This window comes from Manacus vitellinus, unplaced genomic scaffold, assembly GCF_001715985.3.
Source record: "Manacus vitellinus isolate BGI_N305 unplaced genomic scaffold, ASM171598v3 scaffold_1_pilon, whole genome shotgun sequence".
Classification (NCBI taxonomy): Eukaryota; Metazoa; Chordata; class Aves; order Passeriformes; family Pipridae; genus Manacus; species Manacus vitellinus.
In genome coordinates, this window is record NW_021939396.1 from 3,103,608 (window position 1) to 3,118,878 (window position 15,271).

Below are 15,271 nucleotides of genomic sequence, written 5' to 3' on the forward strand. Positions count from 1 at the left end.
ATTGTTACATTTTTGACTCGTTTTCCACTGCCAACCCTCACATACTGCCGACATGTGCTGGTCTCTCACTCTCAGTGAAGCTCTTTGCAAATGTTACAAATTACACTTTCAGTTCTTACTCTGGTGTTAACAGCTCCATTATGGGAACGCTGTTAATTAATGGCTAAAGAAGTAATTCTGAATTTTTATCAGCTCTCATTTTCTATTCCAGGCTTAAGCACTGTATCCTAGAGGCTTCTAGATTTCAATTGGTTTATTAATTATCTTGTCATTTCCACTTCAGTTTGTATAAATCACAAAGCTGGCTGTTTTCTGTACTTGTTCAGCTCTGCAGCCTCTGCTCCTACTGTTTAGTGCGTTTTGAATTTTGTTGTTCAAATGTCTGCTCAAAACATGCCTTTGAAGTTGTACAAGAGCTGAGTAGATTGGGGTGTGCAGGTTATTCATTGATGGGTGCTCAGTTTGTGGTTAACCTTGTTCTGCTGGTGCAGAAAAAGAAGTACTCTGCTGTGGTGTAGCAAGGGGGTAAATACTTTAGGTAGTTGTTCTGCTGAATTCAGTACTGGTAGGATTTAGTAAGAATTCTGTGAGTTTGGGGCACTGGACATTGAGGAAGGGTTTTCCTCTTTTGGATGCTTTTAGTAGCAGAAGATGCCTGAGAATATGACACCCAAGAATTGAACAAATTAAGATGTTAACTTCTTATCTCTTTGTAGTCTTTAAGTTATTCACATGCATTAGGCTACTACAAGGATGAAGAAGATAAAAGATTAAGGGGACTAAAATGAGAATTAGTTGATTTAAATAATAGGACTGAAGACTTGGGTTATTTTACTTAGGGAGCAAGACCTCTAATGCTAAGAATAATAAACCATTGTAGATTAGAGAAGGGACTGGTCCCTGACAGTCTTTAAGAAGAAATTGGACATCTGTCAGGAAGGGAATGCTGTTTATTCCTGCTGTTTATTCCTGCGTCAGGAGGGGCAGCTTGACAAGGTGACCTCTGAAGTCCTATCCACTGATTTTAGTGATGTGAACAGGTAGAGAATGTGGGGTTGTTATTTCCAGGTTGATGGTGATAATCAGAAGGTGGCTGACAGTATCCCCAGCAACTGAGAGTTTTCTCAGAGCTCGTGCAACCACATCCTATCTGTTATCTTGGCAGGTTTTGCCTGAGATTGTGCAGCTTTGATGTGAATTTACTGTAGTCAAAGTAGCTTGTTTTCCTTCTTGTGGAAGGCTGTAAAGGTCACGGAGAGAAGAACTTTTCTGTACGTGAAACTGTCATGTTCTTCAGTACATGCAGATGTTACCTGGATGTGGCTTGGAAAACAGAATTATGAACTGGTTACTGATATTAGAACAATTAGTTGCCATTTTGCCATATGCTTACAAATTTCATAGCAGAAAACATGCAAGAATTGTAAACCGTGTAAGCAAGTTAATAGGATGACTTTTCTTATTCCTTTTGGTAATTACCAAAGGAATAAGAATGACTATATATTATTAAATATTAAGAAACCGAGCTTTGTTTTTAGAATAATAGGAACTTCTGGTGACTCTATACTTTCTTCCTCTGACAGTCTTTCACTCTTGAATATGATAATTTGTATTTTGATGTTTTGATGATTATGCTTCCTCTTAATCATAACTCAAATTAATCTCTTTTTAAGTAAGTCAGACTTAAGGTTCGTTTCTTGGCATTTTGTCACGGAAGGAGTAAGTCACTACTGAGATTGGGAAACAGAGTTAAGTAATCTTTAGTGGAAATGTGTATGGAGACAAAATGTGGTAATCATGGCTGGCTGTACCTGGTCCAGCTGCTGCTGGCAACCAGTACCAGTGAAGCAGCCTGCATTTGAGATGATCCTTATGAAAGACTAAATGGATGGAGCTGATAGCTTTTTAATCACTATGTTAAAAAAAAAATTAGGGGTAGAAGCTGCTGAAACTAACAGTGCTGCATCTGAGTTTTCAAGGAGCCTTTAAGCTAAAAGGTAAAGCTGTGCAATGTGTATGAACTTCTGTAAGCTGTTTACTGTGGTCTGGGGAACTAAACATCATTTAAGAAAACCCCTATGTGGTGTGGAGGCAAAGGGAAACCTCTTTGTTGTAATTTGTGTTAAAGTCTCTAATCAGTTATAAAAACACCTAATCAGACTGGATATTAACTCTTCATTATTGGGATAATAATTTCAGATTTACATGGACTTCTTGTTTAGTTCTTTGTAAATTGTGGGATTTTGACTGGTGACAGGGGTGGATCTCCTTCTGGGAGGAGGATTTCAGTGTTATTGCATTCCTTAGTGCTTATGTACAGAGAATGTTTTAGACATATTAATTAATCAGTGGTTATCAGGAAAAATCAATCCATTTTCATAAGTGAATAATATTCTTTTTATTTTTCCCATGTATTTTGATGATACAGTTTAAGGATTAAAGTTTATAGGAGAAATAGGGGGAAAAAAGTATATGGCATGTGTGGAATCTTCTCGAACACTTTGTGAATGTTAGATTAAGTTTAGTACTTGTATGTCTTGGGTTGTGGATGGAAACAAAAATATCAGTCAGAACCTCTGTAAAACTTAGTCAAAGAATGGAGTCAAAAGAAGGAGTGGGGTATAACATGGAATACACCTCTGTTCCATTTCCTGCCTCGAGTTCATGTCAGTGTTTCATTTACATAAGAAACTGAGCTTTAGGATTCTGGATTTTATTCTCTTGTTGATGGAAATTTGTTACCTAGGTGACTTTATTAAACAACCAGGTGAATTTCCTCAGAAGATTAGGCCCCTTTGGAAGAAGATGGTGTGCAGCACAGATGAGTAATTGTGGGTTTAAGTGAAGCAGAAGTTTAGTTGTGTCACAGGCTACAAACCCCTGCTTATTCAGCCTCAGCAGAAGGGGGGAGTTCCTTTGTGTGACGGCAGAACTGCTCCTCTCACGCTGTTCCAGAGCTTTCAACAGCCAGTTTTATGCCTTTCTCTCCTTTCATCAGAGGAGGAGAGGGAATTCTTCAAGACAGGAGTGTGTATCGTTGGCTTCATTTTACGACTGAATCAGCTTTTTCTTCTCTTAAAGGCAAACAAAACCTTTAAACTGTTCCACAGTTTAACACTCTGAAGAGCGTGTTAAGCAGAGCTTCCCTTCCTAGGAAACAAATTTTGGAGTTCTATAACATATTTATCTGTGTGGCTTTTTGGACGTGAATGGGGATTGCATTGAAGTTCTTTCTTTCAAAAGCCTTTGTTACCTGTTGAAATAGCTACTGAACCCCAGTATTCTCAAGTGGGAGCAGGAACATTGGTCATATTATACCGAGGAAGAGATCAGAGAGTGGAAGTACAGAAAGGGTGAGAGCTGCAGCAAGTTGTGAAAATAAATGTACATAAAGCACATTTCCTTTAATACCTTACTCTTGATGTTGTTAGAAGGAGTAAAACAAGGCAAGACCTTGTGGGTTGCTGAGTCCAGCTCAGTTTTGGAAAGACGAGATGAAAGCGGTGAGTTTGAGAAAGGATTTGGAGCACAGTCAAAGTGAAGTGGGGAGGGGGAGAGCAGTGCCCATGTGCATATAATGTGAGTACTTAATGCACAGCTGTTGCTTGAAATATGATAGTTTTTTGGACTGAGTCTGTCTTACAGCAGTTTTAAGTGTTATGTGAAACTTGTGTTCTGCACTGTTAAACTCATGTCTTTATAGCAGATTCTGTGTGATGGGTTTTACGAACAGGAGGTGATAGTAAGTATGGACTCCTTTTTTTGTGTGTGTGTGTTTTTAGTATGATAAAGAATTGATATCTTACTGAAGTTTGACTTTCTTTCCCCAGTTAAATTACAACAATCTGGTTAAAAGGTTCTGCAGAACTACTGGTGGTGCAGCTGATGGTGGCCATATGGGTGTGTTTTGGGGTGACATGCTTAGGATCTGTGTTTGGGTCCAGTGGGTCTGTACTAAATTCTGCTTTATGGACTGTGTTCTTCTGGTGTCCAGGCTACTAAGCAATGTTAAGATGAAGTCAGTAATTGTGTACCAGTTATCCTGAAACAAGATTATCAAATCTTCACAGCATTGTGTCCATGCAAATCAGGCTTTTGAGTTAGTCTGATATTCAGTGGCAGTTCCAGGGCTTTTCCTGCAGAGGTCCTTTGGTAATAGGTGGTACCCAGGGCTGTGGTGTATTATTCTTTGGCATAGGTGTGTTTTTGGTGCTGCTGCTGAAAGTGCTCCGGGCAGATCCATTGCCCTCGTTGCTTGAGATGTAGAGGAGCTGTGGAATCATAGAATATCTCAAGTTGGAAGGGACCTGTAAGGATCATTGAGTCCAACTAGGGCTTGGTGCTGTGACCACTTTCCTGAGGAGCCTGTTCCAGTGACTGACAGCCCTCTCTGTGAAGAAATTTTTCCTAATGTCCAGTCTGAACTCGCTCTAATGCTGCTTCTTCCCATTTCCTTGTGTCTGAAATACATATGTTCATCCAGACTACATTTTCTCAAAACACCTATGGGATGCTTCACTTGCTATCTTCTTAAAAAATCAAAACTTAGATCTTTTCTGCCTCTTAAAAACAGGTGACTGGAGAATAATTCCCAGTGACCAGTGTACAATTCCCTAATACAGATTTAAGTTCGTGGTTGCTCTGTGACTGCCAAAGTTCACTGGATTCAGTTGTTTGTGCAAGATACAAGAGAGCACAGCTAACAGGAATAATAACTGCAGATAACTTAGTTATAATTGTCTCATCTCTGCTAAAGAAAATATTACTTGTCCAGCAGTTGTTTCTGTTCTGTCTCTGCTCTGGCAGAGCTCTTGAAGTCTTTCCTGTCTACTGTGATCTTTATGGAGTTTTCCTGTGACTTACTGTGGTGCCAAAGGGGCATCATTAGAGACCAGGATAAAAAGGATAAAAAGGATGCATTGCATAAAATTCTTTATTTACTTTGTTGCTGAGAATCAGAATTAGGAGAGGGAAGTGAAACAAATAATGTTGGTCTTTAGTAGTCCATCTTTAGCTTTATAAGGTTTGAGGTGTAAGAATTTACACTGAATTCTTCGTAAGAATTTCTGTGTTGAAATGGAGAGGAGGATTTGGGAGGAGAGGAATTTGTGGAGACTAAATTAATGTAGTGATGAAAAAAGAGTGAAGGGGACAAATTTTCTTGAAGAGCATGACTGAGGAGCTTTAAAGGTAGCTGAAGAAAAACATAAGGAAGCTGAGGAATGAGCTCCATGCCTAGAAGATATTTTAAGATTTTTACTCTCGGATAGTAGACATGAGCTTATGGCTCTGCCGTGTGCTTGGTGAAGGCAGCAAACTGGAGAGGGAGTAGAATGATACTGGAGGACAAAACTTAGAATTTCAGGCATTTAGATCTCCAGATAAGATGCTTTATCTTTTAACTGAAATACAGCTAGGACAAGATAAGGAAACAAATCAAACTGCATCAAACGGGTACTTAGAGCCAGTTTCAAACAGAATAGTTTTTAAAAAAAAAATGTATTAGATTTAACGTTTAAATATTGTGACCTTACTGAAAACCTTTCTCATGCGGAGAAAGGTAGAGAAATTACAAAAGCTATGAAAAATCCTCCCCCCTCCGAGCAGATGTATTTGATTTTTTTACTTTAAAAAAAATTGTAATACATTGAGATTTTTTTTTTTTTACAAAAAGTGGAAATAAGCACAATACTTTAAGCCAAACCACTTTTTACATTTACTCTCCTTTTGACCACTTTACAAGCTCTCAGCTTTTATCCCCATTAGAATGAGACTAATTGTTTTTTTTTTAAGAAGTGTTACAACTGGTTGAACTTGAGTGGAGCATGGGAGAGTTCTTGTCACCACTTGCTTCCTAAGTAACTGATAAATGAAAGAAATCAGTAAGTAACCTGTGAAAACAAATATTGGGAAGGTGTGCCTGGAAATGGCTGTTGGTGTAAAGGAGATGAAATGATCCTGTGTTTGGATCATCTCTGTGTTACTCTCTAATGAGCAAACGAGAGGCCCTTTATCTGTCCTCTGGGGTTGCCATCCAACATCAAATCAAATCACAGTGCCATGCATTTTTTACACTGAATTTTACACACATGGGTGCTTCTATTGAAAATCAGTGGGATAACTTGTGTGGAAAATTTAACGTGCCTGTAAGTGTTTGCATTATTGATGCCTCAGCAATTAAAATAATATTTTTCTATTATTTGTGCTTGGTACATTTTTGATGTTGTGTGTAAGTCCCCTGATGTCACACACACAATTATTTTAACAAATGTTTTAAGGGTGCTAATGACGTGACTTCCCAGAGCAGGGAAAGATCATTACTACTGGCCTTGGAAATTAAAAGTAGCTTTTGCCTTATCAGAAAACATCTTTAGTTAAATCAAAAACTGCACAGGTTTCTCAGTCCGAGAAACAGTCTCATGAGCAATTTCCCTTTCCATAAAGGACTTGTCATGATATCATCCCCATTGTGTTAATCCTTGGTGTTTTCACAAATTGTCCCAAATCATGGCTAATTCCATAAAAACATTCAGAGCAGACGTGATTCTGGGGAAAGCTGTCGTTTTGCACTCAGTCTGGCAGAGGGGATGGGACAGCAGGCTGAACTAGCAGATTCTGTGTTAACTATAAAATCAGTATTTTGAGGCAGTGCCATTCATCTTGCGTACCACCATAAAAGCAAGTAATATTTTTCCCAAGGGTATGGATGTGTGTTTCAGGTGAGTGTCTGTGACTCATTTTTTTTCTTTTGCTTTCATGTAAAAATTCAAGTTTTTTGGCTTTCTTATTTTTTTTCAGTTTATTATAGCTTAGATGAACTCTTAAAAGAAACCCTGCAGAGATTATTTTAACTTTTTGTTTCGCTTTATCTCATCAGATTCTCTTGTGGAAGTATTTTGGTGGCCTTTGTGTGTGGGGAAAATTAAGTAGCTAAAGTGAATAAAGGTTCAGAAACAGTTCTTAGAACTCCAGTTTTAAGTGCATAATATGTAAGCTTGGGCTTTCTCCTGGTGCTGCCTTTGTCCCTGTAGTATATATTTGTTTGAAAGGCAGAAGAACAAAAACAACTAGCAGGGTAGCAAACCCAACTCTGGATTATTTGGCTCTGGAATTCTTTCAGATCAATTGTTTCCTTTAAGGACAAAATCACAACTTTCTGGACTATGTATTACGTGTGTGTTGAGCAATATCTGTGTATATTTGTTACTTCATCTGAAAACTGGCTTGGCTGCCCTGTGATGCACATGCCCTGAGGAAATAAATGCTTTTCACTAGTTCCTCCCACACATTTTTTTATTTTCCAGGGAAGCACTTTCTAATTCTAGATCTGGATGCTGCTAATGTTCTGAATCACTCATGGGGGTTTTCAATGCTCGCTCAATTGTTGTTGCCATTAAGTGTATATTAACCATATTAAAGGTTCACTTCAGAATCCTTCTTTAAACCTTCTCCTTCTTCAAAACAACAAATCCATATAACTTGTGAAATTTTTAGTTTGCTTTCATGCAAACATGAAACCAGATTTCAGGCAACTTGCTTTTTAAGATGTCTGGTTTGAGTTCAAATGTTAGTCCTTGGCTTCTATGAACATCTTTTGTGTTTGGTTTTGTGGGGCTTATTTGTTTGTTTGTTTTTACCTAAGGACTTTCAGCTAAATAATCTGCCCTTTTAAAGTAAGGTGCATACTGCAGCTTGTTCCTTAGGAAGGTTATCTTGTCTTCATAACAAGAATATCAGTTATTTGGATATCAGTTTCTTGGATATTTGACTACTTTGACATTATTTAAGAAAATATCCTAATAAATTCTAAATGTTTATTTCAGATTTCATGTTTCACCCTGTACTGAGCACCTGCTGCTGAGAGCTGGAAAGTCTACTTAGGGTATGTACATCATCTAATGATTTCACTGTCACACGGAGTTTTACTTGAGGTAAAACAGGTCAAGCTGAGATTTTTTGTAGTTGTTCTTCTTTCCTTGTTATTATTGTTGAAAATCCTGAGTATTAAACAGTGGGTGTTATAACAGGATTTCTTGGTTTGTCTTTTCCCTGAGTCTCCTGGAACTGGCCTTTTCCTGGCAGGCTGTCCCTGGTCCTTCCCTCAGCCCCAGGGTACAGAGGTGGGCAGAGCTGTGCAGCAAGTCATTTACAGTGCAGGGGAGGAATTTGTGAGGTGTTTGCTCACCTACCAAAACCACTCAGCTGGAAATTGTCTGACCAGTCCCACCTGCTGCCTTTGAAGCAGAATGTTAATAATTATCTGATCTCGTGTTCTGCTTTTCTGTAGCACGTAAAAATTTTGTCTTAAGCCACATCTTTGCTGTAGGGGCACTTGGCCCAATCTCAAGTAATTAACTGTAAGCAGGAGTAAAGAAGTTATAGCCACAGTATTTTTTGTATTACAGGAATTTATTTCTGGTCTCCCTACCTTATTAATTGCTTTTGACACCCCCCCACCCCTTTCTCCCAGGGGGAATGGTTATATTTGCAAACTTCAGTTTTGTTCCTCACTGTAGTTGGTATTTCTGACTTCTGCTTTTATTGCTGCTGATATATGTGGATGTTTGGAATATTCTTACATTTGAGTGTGGCTAGAGTAACTTGTTGGATTTTTGTTTGTTTGTGGTTTGGTTTCCCCCCTTTCTACAGCTCTCCCTGTGGTTGGTGGTTTGGGAGCCTCTATTACATTATTTGTTTTCCTATTGCTGAGGCTTTGACAGGTAACAAAATCTGCTACTTCAAGTGCACTTTTGAATCTAACTTGTGGATGTGATTACCCTTATTTAAAACTTTGATATCACCTGTTTTAGTTTCATTAATGTTCTTGCCTGGAGTATAATGCACTTGAGAACAAAGATGTGGTTGCATTTCACGTGGACTAGGCCCCTAATGGGACTTCAGACTGTGGTCTTGGATCCATATTTGCATCTTCAGGAATCAGCAGAGGGTTACTTAGTGTTTCCTGAGTATCTAAATTTGCAGGGGGAGATATCTTTATTCTTCAGTAGTTTACTTCAGGAGTGTTCTGGATGTAGTCAGCCTTTCTTAAACTTCAGTTTTCAAGTTTATGGTGACTAATTGTTTCTCCTTTCCAATTTCTCTCTTCTGGTATGGGATGATGATTGTTTATATTATGCAATTAGTTTTTCCAAGAAATTCCATCTATTCTCACTACTCCAAAGAACCAGCTGAATGGTTTAGAAAAATCTTCTGTTTGTCACTTAAATTGGAAAAAGCCCAAAGTATTTCAGTTGGAACAAAAAGCTCCAGTACTGATATTTTTATCAATTAGGGCTAAAATTTGTTGCCTTATGTCTCATATTAATTGACTTATGATTAGTATGGAAACCCAGACACTTTAAAAATATTTTCTGAACATGAAAAACTAATAATGTGGGAAATCCAGAAAACAAGGAAGGGGATGGTGGGAGCAAGACAGGCCCCTCTTCACTTTATCATATATAAAGGCCTCCAAATCAGACCTGTGATTTCAGGCCTTTTTTGGTGCTTCCTTTAATTTTGTTTGACCTTTTAAAAGGAACAGCTCTGACTGTTGTGATGTCATAAGCAAAAAAGCACACTTGTATGTTTTGTGAACTGTAGCCATTTGCTCTCTGGGATCTGTGGTTCCAAGTGAGTCATATCCTGGTCAAACCATGACAACCAAGTATTTATTAGTTTGTTAGGTAAATACCTTGCACTACCTGCCTAGATAAGACTTTATGGAAAACCAGCCCAGGGTTCACAACAAGGCTGTGAATTACAATGTAGAGTAAGAGGAAACAGTGAAAAATCTTAAATATAAATTGCAAGTACTTCTGACTTGTCAGGTTTATGTTAAATCTGTGAATTTTTTTCTGGCTGGGGATTTGGTAGGAGCAAGAGATTAGTGCTACTTACTCTTTGAAAGTGGTGTTGTATATGCAAATACTGGAATGACAGTTCCAGTGGAAATGACAGAAAAAGTGTACTGGATCTCCTGCTTATTTAACTGCTTTATAAACTGTTATTTTAAGTCTTGTATTTGTATTGCAAAAATTCAAGCTCCTGCCTGTGTCACGATAGTCTTTCCATTATGTGATCACATACTTTGTTCCACAGAACCACTACCTGTTTGGTCCCAAAATATCCTTGTCTATTCATGGCAGTGTTCAAGCCCTCCTCTTACAGGATGGATTTTTCCTGTTAAGTTTGCTGTGATAGTGGTGGCTTCACCCATTCATCTTATGGTATTATTAGTATTTGTATTGGTATTATTATTTGTATTGGATGGAGTCACAGAACTTGGGATGAAAGAGTTTAATTTTAGGTCCCCGCTTAGACATACCTTTTTTTGTTGTAACACTTAAAATTCACACTCAAAGTGGAACTCTCACTGATTTGAATAACACCTGGAATTCCTTGGCAGATCTGTTTAACCCCCCAGGTGTCAAGACATGTCCATGAAAGAAGAGCTTGGTAATTGCAGGGAACTTGGTGACTCTGCTGGGGTCATCCAGAAACCCTGAATGCATAGGTGACAGTTGCTTCAGCTCCTGCAATGTTCTGTCTTCTTCCTGATGCTGGTATTTACTCAGATTACCTGGTCACCAGGGGGGTTCCCCAGGGCTGTGTTTGGGCCAGCCCTGTTTAATATCCTTATCAGTGATCTGGATGAGGGGGCTGAGGGCACCCCCAGCAAGTTTGCAGCTGTGACATCAGGTTGGGTGGGAGTGTTCATCTGCTGGAGGGCAGGAAGGCTCTGCAGAGGATCTGGACAGGCTGGATCAATGGGCCAAGGCCAAATGTATGAGGTTCAACAAGGCAAAGTGCTGGGTCCTGCCCTTGGGTCACAACATCCCCCTGCAGTGCTCCAGGGTGGGGGCAGAGTGGCTGGAAAGCTGCCCACTGGGGAAGGACCTGGGGGTGGTGGGTTACAGCAGGTGAACATGAGCCCAGGGGTGCCCAGGTGGGCAAGAAGGGCAATGGCACCTGGGCTGTACCAGCAATAGTGGGGCAGCAGGACTGGGGCAGGGATTGTCCCTCTGGGCTGGGCACTGGTGAGGCCACACCTCAAATCCTGTGTCCAGTTCTGGGCCCCTCAGGACAAGAAAGACACTGAGGAGCTGGGGGAGCTCAGCCTGGAGAAAAGGAGCCTTTGTCTCCAGGAGGGATGGACCTTCTCACTCTCTACAACTCCCTGAAAGGAGGTTGTAGCCAGGTCAGGGGCAATCTCCCAGGTAACAAGTGACAGGACAAGAGGAAATGGCCTCAAGTTGCAGCAGGGGAGGTTTAGGTTGGATATGAGGAACAGTTTCTTCACCAGAAGGGTGTTTATTGGAACGGTCTGCCCAGGTTAGTGGGGGAGATGCTATCCCTGGAAATCTTTCAAAGACGTGCAGATGTGGCACTTGAGGACATGGTTCAGTAGTGACCTTGGCAGTGCTGGGTTGATGGTTGGACTCAATGGTCTTAGAGGTCTTTTCCAACCATATTAATTCCATGATTCGTAATTAGTGTGTGCAGAAGACACCTATTGATAGGATGGGATATGAGCAGCAGTTCTGTTAACTTTACAATTCTGACTTACTCCTCAGGCCAGTGTTGGAGCATGGAATTGCTTTTATTCTGTAAATAAAAGTACATGTAATTTTACTTATTGTGTGATTTCAAACATACTGGTCAGCCATTGACAGTAGGTGGTGCCAGCACTTCCACCTAAGATGCAGCTTCCAGAAGGTGTTCTCTGGATTGTGTCTCTACTGCAAGTGACTTCAGGTGCCTTCTGACTGTACAGTTCTATTTCAGTTGGAGTTAAACTAGTAGATGATGAGAAACCTTGTTGCATCCAGCATAACACTTGCTTAAATACAGTATAACAGATGGGGAAATTAATGTTCCTTTTTATCTCTTATGGCTAGAAACACATCCCTATGGGGTTTTGTGTATTTTGGATGTTAGACATGTAATTTCATTTTAATACATTTGGGGATTTTCCCTTCTTGATACAAAATTTGTTTAAAAAGACTTCAGTTGGTGCTTAAGACTAAAGAACAACCACGCCGTTCTCACGTGTAAGGCTAATTAATGGATGTTGCTCCTTCCCAGCAACACCTACATGCTTATAGCTCCTCCTGGCTTCTGGAAGTGGAATTTTGCTGGGATTGCTGGCTGGTTTGTTATTCTGGACTTCTGGGTCATTGGAGAAAGATTTACTTTGCCACCAAAGTTATAATAAGCTGCTTCCAGGCAGGCTGGGCTTCCACGTGTGTGAGCTGGGTACAGAACATGCTCTTTTCTCTGGCTGGGCCCTTCCTGGGAAGGGCTCTGTGCTCTGTCTGTGCTGACAGGTGCCACCAGGGTTTTAAAACCAATAAACTTGGATGTAAGAAACACAAGACATTCCATGTGGTGCCCAGTGCCTTTCTGAGCTCTGTCCCAGCCTTTGCTCAGCATAGTTGATACTCCTCAGCCTGTCCCCAGAGCAACTGTTGTCTCTTACAGAGGAGAAAGTGGGCTGAGGGAAATAAATTTCAGTGCTTGTGATATTCTCTTTAATTTATGTCCCATCCCTCAGTGGAGTTCAATAAAACCTCAGCCTGTCGGGATTGTCTTGGAATATGTTATCGAGATAGAATGAAGTAGAGCTTTAGTTTTCCCTCTGGAGGTGCCAAAGATCTTCTGTATACCAAACAAGTTATTTGTTTTGGTTGTTAATCCTTCTGGTATATGTGGATAGGCAAATATAAAGCACAAAACAAAGTTTGACTCTGTAAATAGTGCTGCTCTGCAGTGTGACTTGGAGGAGCCTGTAGCAGCACATGCTGATGGTGCCAGGGATGGCCATGCAGTGCTGCTGCTGCTGCCTTCCAGGCTGTTAAATGGCAGATGCAAATAATGGTATTTTATTTATTACCTGCAGTAAAGTTTGTAGCTCTACTTCTTTCAGAGCACTTAATTTGCTCTCTGGTAATGTATAATTGTCCTTCGATGCTGTATTTTGGCAAATGGTTGCGGTCTGTACTGGCTGTTATTTAATTCAAAGCAAGGATCCAAAATTCCCATTTTTACCTTTAAAACTGAGTTAGGCTTTCCAGGCTTCCTGTTGTCCTTTGGGATAGTGTTTGCTACTGGTGTGTAGCATCTTGAGTTGTAGTTGTGGGGCAGGGTGTTGAGTATCCTCACAAGAAAAGGAACATTAGTGGATACAAATGTACTGACAGGTCATAAAATATGGTGAAAAAAAAATACTGTCCAGCTTGATGGGCAGCAGGAGCAGCAAGGGACAAGCCAGGGGCTGCCAAGGTTGGTTTGTGTGTGCTGTGGTAAGGAAAGGATCTGGGTTGTTTCCTGGCAGACGTTCATGGAGAACTTCCTCTGAAGGGAAGCGGGCTGGAGTTCACTTCCTGAAACGTGTTTTAATTAGCAGTGCCTGGGAGGCAGGGAATTCCACTCCTCAGGAAGCTCAGGGCTTGTAAATGCTGTGCTGTGCTCAAAGTGGAACTTGATATTTCACCTTAGCCTTATCAGCACTGTATGAAGTGAAACCATTACTCGTCTCCCTTAGGTTTGGCACACCTTGTTCACAAGTCCCAATATAATATTACTTTTTTATTTATTTTGCCCCTTCTCTCAATAGTCTCAATAGCTCTTGTTCACTTTTGATTCACTAAACTCTGAAGATTTTCTGTGGTATTACTGCCTTCCTAGTAAATCTCACTTGGTTTATGCAGGGTTGGTTATTCTTTCCTAGTTGTAAAACTGGTGGAAAACCATAGGATGGTGTTGGAAGCCTCTGATTTTCCTTCTCATGTGTTTATAAGACACATCAGGGATATGTGAACACCCAGTATAAAACCCTTCCAATCAACCTGATTCCCTTTTATGCCTAGATGCTTGTAGATAATTAGGTTTGGTTATTCTGTATTCCTTGAGTTGCATAAATCTTCCTAATGCATCATAATTCTGTAGATACCAATTTCTTTTGAAACCACTGAGTTTTTGAAATAAAAATGCTGTGTTTTCATGGGCTTGAATTTCATTAAATCTATTTATGGTAGCCAGAATTAGCAAAAATCGTGGTTTATTGTTTATTATATTATGTACTGCCCACACATATTGCTGTCTTGGGTACAGAGTAGGTGACTGTCAGAAGTGATATGATTTGTTTCTGACCAGTAGATGTGGGTCAGTACTCTCTTTTCCTTGGCAAGAAGTAAAGCAGGCAACTCGAATTCCCTGTCAAGAGTCCAGACAAAAGTAGCTTGGGCAGAGTTTCCTTATTAAGGAGGATGAAGTGGACATGAGAATGCAATAACAGACTATAACTGCATCCAAAAATGAATGCTTTAAATGAGAGAAAATGCTCTGTACCAAGAGGGAGCCTTGATCACCTGGCAGAAGTTAATATTTGTCCCAGGTACCACTGAAATTGTGCCCTTTAACAACACGTGGGAGGTTTATTGTAACACTCCACTCCCAGCTGTGCTGGGGATGGTGCAGTCTTTAAATTGCTGACTGGGATTCCCATTAGAAAAAAGGTCATTTCTTATTTTAGTAAAATAGTATTTAGATTGTGCAGAGCTAAAGGGCACTTAAAAAGTCACGGTTGTCAACAGGACTCCAAGTTTGGCATTCCAGGTTATTTTTGTGTGTATTGTAAGCAGGTGGTTGTGTTGTCATTTCCCTCTTTCAGAATCAGTCTACTCAGCTGAACTTTCAGGATAGGATGGTAAAAGCCTGGCAGAATTGTAGAGGGTGTTAAGGTCCAAAGGAATTGGAGAAGCTGTAATCATAGTTTTTCCTTCTACCTATTCCATTATTCTAAATGACTTGTGTAAGAGCAATATCAAAATGAATGGTTATTATATGATTTTTCTAATAGTATAATACTTATGTATTTTAACTTTCACTTCTTTCTGAAAGTCTTTTCATGTTGTAGTCTTTGCTAGTTGTGATATTCCCAGGAGTCTGAACTGTATTGTATCCTAGTTCTTTTAAACAGAACAATTCAGGTTGTATTCCTCTGCCTTAAATGTATGCTGACTCTTGCAAGTCACTTAACATAGAAATTTGAGTTGGACTCCTAACGTGGTAAATAATTTCCCTTAGAAGCCTTTGCATCATAATTTTTGACTTTGAAAAAAACCCCAAGCAAACAGGATGTTGACTTGCCCCTCCATTTTGTGTGGTGTTAGGGGCTGTGTATTAATCCTTCTTTGATACCTTAAAAAAATTCCTAAGCACAGGATGTGTTTGTATCCAGCCTGAGCCTTGTGCTTCTGTGCTGTGC

At 39.9% G+C, this 15,271-nt stretch overlaps 1 protein-coding gene across 1 annotated transcript in view; it reads left to right on the plus strand.

Moving 5' to 3' along the window:
- The first annotated feature begins 7,823 nt into the window (after positions 1-7,823).
- PTK2 (protein tyrosine kinase 2) overlaps positions 7,824-15,271 on the plus strand; it is a 175,635-nt gene continuing 168,187 nt past the window's right edge. The window contains exon 1 of the mRNA XM_029959399.1: positions 7,824-7,882. The gene's annotated coding sequence lies outside the window, so the exon portion shown is untranslated. The remainder of the gene's footprint in view (positions 7,883-15,271) is intronic.